The following is a 6,212-nucleotide window of genomic DNA, read 5'->3' on the forward strand; positions in this document are numbered from 1 at the left end:
TCCCACTCCCAGCTCTTTTCATGACAAAATGCTCTGAGCTTGAGAGCTGTATGCACTCTAGTCTGAGAAGGGGACTGAGCCATCTCTGCAGAGGCCTGGCTTGGGGAGAGAACAGCCGGCTTAGCTCTCCTGTCTTAGCACAGTTGCTTTGTTGTTGTTTAAAGTTCCTCAGCGTTGAGCTGCTGCCCTGGGGAACGCCCCGGGCTCTGGGGGTCCTTGTTGGCTTGGGAAATGCTCTCTGGCCAGACTGCCTTGAGGGTGATCCTCCTGCCCAGCCTCCCTGCCAGTCCGGAGTACTGGGAACGTGTCTCATTAGATGCTCCAAGTTACCTGGCTGGGCTCAGGTCCTACTTACTTAACAGAATGGTGGGCAGAGGGGGTCCCAAAGGAGTGGGGGGAGGCCGAGTATGCTATTTCAGTGCCCTCTGGGTTCCTCCTCTCTGGCCCCCAGCGCAACCAGTGCAGGCTCCTTTGGACGGCCTCGCTTGCCCCACCGCCTAGCTTGCCACCAGCCTGGGGTTTCCAAGGCTTGTGCTGCCACCTGGAGGCCAGCTCCTGCAACTTTGGCTCAGGCTCTGGTCAAGGCTTTGCAGAAGCTTGGAAAGTCTGACTGGGACACAGAGTGGGAAGGGCTGGGAATGGGGCTCTGCTCCTGTTCAGGGCACCACTCGCCGACAGGTACTCAGGACCCAGCTAGAGCCCCTCGGTTAGCTAAGGTTACAAGGGAAAGGATCTGCCCATTGGAGTGTTTCTGCCACTCCCCTTGACTTCCCTGGTTATGAGATGGAAGTCCCTGGTGCTAGCCACACCCAGCCTCTAGGAAAATTCCACGGCTGTTGAGTCAGAAGGAGGTACCAATAGCCATGGTGACTGCAGCTAAGGTTTCCGGATGACTTCTGAGCTTGTGCTCTGCTGCATGAACATTAAATCTCTAACACACAGGTCTTGGGGAGGAACTATACCATCCTCACTTACAAATGAGACCGCGGAGGCTCAGGGAGAATCAATGATTTGTCCAAAGTTGCCCACTAGAGAGGCCTGCAGGCTGCAGGCCAAGGTCTGAGTGACCCCAGCCACCGGGACTTCACCTACCACCTTGCCTGCCTTCTGAGAAGTCCCCTTCACCTCCCACCTGCCCTCCACCTGTCTCTCCCATCATTCTAGAGTGCTAGTACTGCACAGCCCTGTGTACGTAGGTTTCGTTCTAACCCCAGAAGGACCCTGTGAAGTAGTTCACATTTATAGAGAGGGAAACCGGAGCTCAGATCCAGCAAGGACAAGAGATGGAGGTGAGTTTCTCTCCAGGTGAGGTGGTCTCGGAAGTGGAACTCCCGGCCCCCCCGACACATTGTTGTATTACTATTACTATTATTATTACTATTACTACTGACAGACTAACCTCTAGAGGAAGACAATGTGACTTGTTTAATGAAGGGTCTTAACAGCCCAACTGCCCTGTGATTTGTTTGATTAAAGTGCTTGCATCTCCATGACCTCTGTGTGTCCCACCCCCTTGTGCAAAATGACCTGTGCACTTTAGAGGCTCATAAATACAACCTGCTACACAGGATCAGGCTTGGGAGAGAATGAAGTTTTAGCTTTTCAGTAAGCAGCCTCTTCTTCCCGTTCACTCATTAAAAAAAGACATTTCAGATATGAATGTCCCAATATAAAAATAAACATATCAAATGCAGAAAACTCAGAACCTGTAAAGAAGGAAAAAATAACTGAGGGTCCTCCTCTCACCCAAAGGTATCTTTTTGTCTTATTTTCTTCCACTCTCCTATGCAGACATTTGAGTAATTATTTTTTACCTGAGACTCTTCTTCTTGAACGTTTATCTTTTTTACAATAAAAAATAGCACATTTGCACATTGGAGATGGGAAAAGAACTGAAAAATAATTCAAGTTCCTCACAGTATCAGCACCAAGCTAATGGTTGTGAATATTTTGACTTGAAGTCGCCACATCTCATTCTCAAGAGCCCTAATCGCACAGGGGTTTGTTCAGTCATTTTAACCAGACATTGAGTAGGGAAAGTGCAGCATTCTTGACTTATTCTTAATGGCTGCATGATATTCCATGGTGTGACTGAACCGAAAATCATGTAGCCAGCTCCCCTTTGTCCGGCCCATTGCTTGTTCTCATCAGTTGCATGATAAGTACCAGCTATCGCCGTAGATGAGGGATTCCCTGGTCACTGGGTCAAGGGCAGAGGTCATCCAGAGGTCCTCAGGACTCGGCCACCTGAGTTTCGCCAGCCTTCCACTGTGGTTCTCTGTGGTGTACGTCTGAGCTGCCTGTGAACCTGAGAGAAACCAGAGCCTCAGATTCAGCTGGAGGAGTAGGCTCCCAGCAAAGGAGTGACTTTGCGGGTGCCTCTCCCAGGACTCCTGCAACCTTTCTCGACTATGGCCTTGTGGGTTTGCCTGTGGGCAGCTATGCAAGGATGGAAGGCACAGAAGTAGAGCAGGAAGATGTCACAAATCAATCTGTGTGCACGAGAAACATGGCAATGGTTCAGAGGGAGCAAAAATGGAAACAAGCGACAAAACATAAGCCTCTCCCCACATCCACACCCAGATCTCCTCTCCCTTCTCAGAGACAATCACTGCCCACAGTTTCTTATGTATTGTTCTAGAATAAGTAACTATAAATAAGTAAGTACAAACTAAATAAGTAAGTATAAGCTTACACAGAAGCCTCTGCCTACCTACAGAATCATCCTTCTATCTACCTCCTAGTCACTTGTCCAAATAATCTGTTTTCTATACGTGTGGCTATTTTTCCATCCATCCATCCATCCACCCATCCGTCCATCCATCCATCCATCCACTCATTGATCCACCCACCTAAAACTTAGGAGTCTTTAAATGCATGGTTATCACAAAGACAGCAGTTTAGAGGGGACTTTGGGAGGTAGGACCCTGGCTCCTGTGCAGCCAACAGTCCACTTGGTAACTTGGGTCAAGTCACCCTTGCTCCCTGCTCTGATCTGCGAGCAGGAAAGACAAGTGCCCAGCTTTGCACTCGGGTGAGGAAAGCAAGGCAAAAGGACAGGGAGGGAAGGAGGGTGAGGGGCGCCTGCGGCTGCCGGAAGGGGACTGGGCGATCCTTTGCCAACATTACCTCACATGTTTGCGGGGAGATAAGGTGTTTGCTAAACTTTGTGGGCGCAGTGGGGCCAGGGCGCACCTTCCCCATGATCGTCCCCAGGACGGCAGCTGCCTGCTCAGACTGGCTGTGGGGGCCTCCAGCCCCGCTTGCCCAAAATACAGGAGGCTGCAAGTGGAGCTGATTCTATTTAGTGTAAATAGAGGAGGCGAACGCTTTCAGGGATGAAGGGCAAAGAGGTCACTCCAAGAGAGGGACGGCAGCCTCCCTGGGTCACCGGCCTGTGGCTCTGAGCGCCCTGCACGTGGACGGTTTGCCATGTGGGACTCAGCCTGTTCCTGCGGCTCCAGCTCACTGTGGGGGCCTCTCTGGAGTTGGGTCTGGAGCTTACATCTGGGCCTCTGTGTGGAGCAACCTCACACGAAGGGCTGTGCAGTGGGGCAGCCTGGTGTGGGCTCAGGGTAGTGGCCACCCTGGATCTGTGGCAGCCAGGGACAGCTGGGTTGGCCACCCTGGACCCTGCCATGTAGCCCCTTTTCAAAGGTGGTAAGGGCTCTTCCTTTCCTTTTGGAGGGAGAGCTTTCTCCAGGCCCCACCCTCCACGTCAGAGATGGCTGCGGCACTCGCGACCATCCGGACCCTTCCCAGGGACAGAAATGCCATCAGTGTACAGATAGAGCACAACAAGGGATGTCCTCGTTAGCGCTCAGGGCTTCCTGTGTCTAGACAGTGGGCCAGGCTGGATCTGTTCACTCGTCTAAGAATCATCTTTCATTGACATCTTTCATCTGTTCATGCTAACACACATGAGCTAAGAACATGCAAGGATAGAAACATTCATACTTAACCTATTAGCAGACACCCACCCCCCACACCGACTGCGGCAGTCACCCAGGGATGACATCGGAAGTCTAAGCTGGAGGTCTTCACTCATATTAGCCCCACGTCAAATTTCTCTCTGGCTCTACCCTGACGTGCAAAGTGAGATTGTTACTCAGTGAGTAGTGATGGTCTCATCCCTGGAGTTATGCAAGGTGAGTGAAAGCCACTGAAGGGAATCCCTGCACGGACCTGAGGCTGTTTGGACAATGGGAACCACAGAACCTCTCCAGCACCAAAGACCTCTGGTTCTGAGACCGGGCACAGAGAGGAGCTTCCTGCTGAGTCTGACTCTGCTGTGAGCCGAGGCAGAGCCGAGGAGACACCTGGCCAGGACAGCATCCGCACAACAGCATGGAGTTGGATGCAGTGAATTGAAAACTCAATCCAAGGTCAAGGGATGCCTTCCACTTGGGACACTGAGCCAATGGCTTTGCTTCCCTCAGCCTCAGTTTCCTCTTCTGAAAAATGGGAGTGAGAATTCCTGCGTTTGCAGGGCTTTGGATGGGATAGTGGATGTGCAGAGCCCAGCTGGGCCCAGCACACAGTTGGCACTTACTGTATCTGCGGCAAAAGAGGAATGAGGCATCGCTTAAACAACTGGAGACTCATGGGGACTCCATAGAACTGCATTTAAATAACAGTGGAGGCCTGCGCCGCGGCTCACTAGGCTAATCCTCCACCTTCAGGCACCGGCACACCAGGTTCTAGTCCTGGTCGGGGCGCCGGATTCTGTCCCAGTTGCCCCTCTTCCAGGCCAGCTCTCTGCTGTGGCCAGGGAGTGCAGTGGAGGATGGCCCAAGTACTTGGGCCCTGCACCCCATGGGAGACCAGGAGAAGCACCTGGCTCCTGCCTTCGGATCAGCGCAGTGTGCCAGCAGCAGCACGCCAGCCGCAGCGGCCATTGGAGGGTGAACCAACGGCAAAGGAAGACCTTTCTCTCTGTCTGTCTCTCTCACTGTCCACTCTGCCTGTCAAAAAATAAAAATAAAAATAAAATAAAATAAAATAAAATAAAAAAAAATAAATGACAGTGGATTAGCTGTCATTTGCCAGACACTGTGCTATAATGAGCATGACATGGACAGCTGGCAGAACTTCCTCTGAGATATATGGTTACAACCTCACAGTATGGGGAGTGAAGTCAGTCATATTGGCCTCGGCCACTTGGCCACTCCTTGGCACATCTGCAATTGAAAACTGAGGGTCTCATTCCAAAATCCATGCTCCTAACCTTTCCATACTTATCAGTGTAGAGTTAGGGGAGTGTCAGATGTCACTTCACTATCTTTCTTTCATTAAGTAAACAACAGGAGCAGGTGTGTGGCTTGGAACGCCCCTGCCCCTATCCCACTATCAGAGTACACAGCTCACCCTCTGATTCTAGTTTCCTGCTAACGCGCAGCCAGGGAGGCAGTAGGGATGGCTCAAATATTTGGGCTGCTGAAACCCACATGGGAAACCCAGTTTGAGTCCCAGGCTCCTTGCTTTGGCCTGGCCCAGCCCAGGTTACTGTGGGCATTTCAGGAGTGAGCCAACAGATGAGAGATCTGTCTCTATGTCTCTCTGCCTTTCAGACAAATAAAAATAAATACATCTTTAAAAACAGCCCTCACAACAATGAAGGCAACAACTACAAAACCAAGCTCTACATCCACCCCTCTAGTGCCACAAGCACATGGCATTGACCCTGACTTTCCTGCCACGAAATCCCTTGCAGAGAGCCCCGGGTCAGGGTCCTGAGTTGGAAGATGATTATTAGAGAGAGCCGTGTGAGCACCCGCTGCCCTCCATGCCCTGGACTGCACAACTGGGGAGACAGAGACTTGCGGATTGACTGTGTGCACCACCTGCAAGCTGGGGGCACAGCCTTGGGGCTCCTGTCTGGGAGGGCACCTGTTCTTCCTCCCCACTCTTCCGACCCCTCTGCTTCCTGCTGCTCCTTCCTCTTGCCCCAGCCCCCTCTGAGTTTTGCCTCTTGGCGGTTCTGTGCATCCCCAAGTCTCTTTCTGATTGGATCACCGTCCTGATGGCCGCCGAGGCACCCTCTGGTGCACTCACTTGTCCCTGGCCATGAGAAAGTCCGTTAATTCGAGGTGTCTCTGTCGCTGGCCCCCACCGGCACTGGGCCCATCCGTGTTTGGCTTTTGCATTGTGTGCTTCCTAATTCCATTTCTGGGGCTTAATTATGATTACACAGCTTTATTATGTAGAGTTGA

The sequence above is a fragment of the Oryctolagus cuniculus genome, chromosome 6 (assembly GCF_964237555.1).
Source record: "Oryctolagus cuniculus chromosome 6, mOryCun1.1, whole genome shotgun sequence".
NCBI classification, from domain to species: Eukaryota; Metazoa; Chordata; class Mammalia; order Lagomorpha; family Leporidae; genus Oryctolagus; species Oryctolagus cuniculus.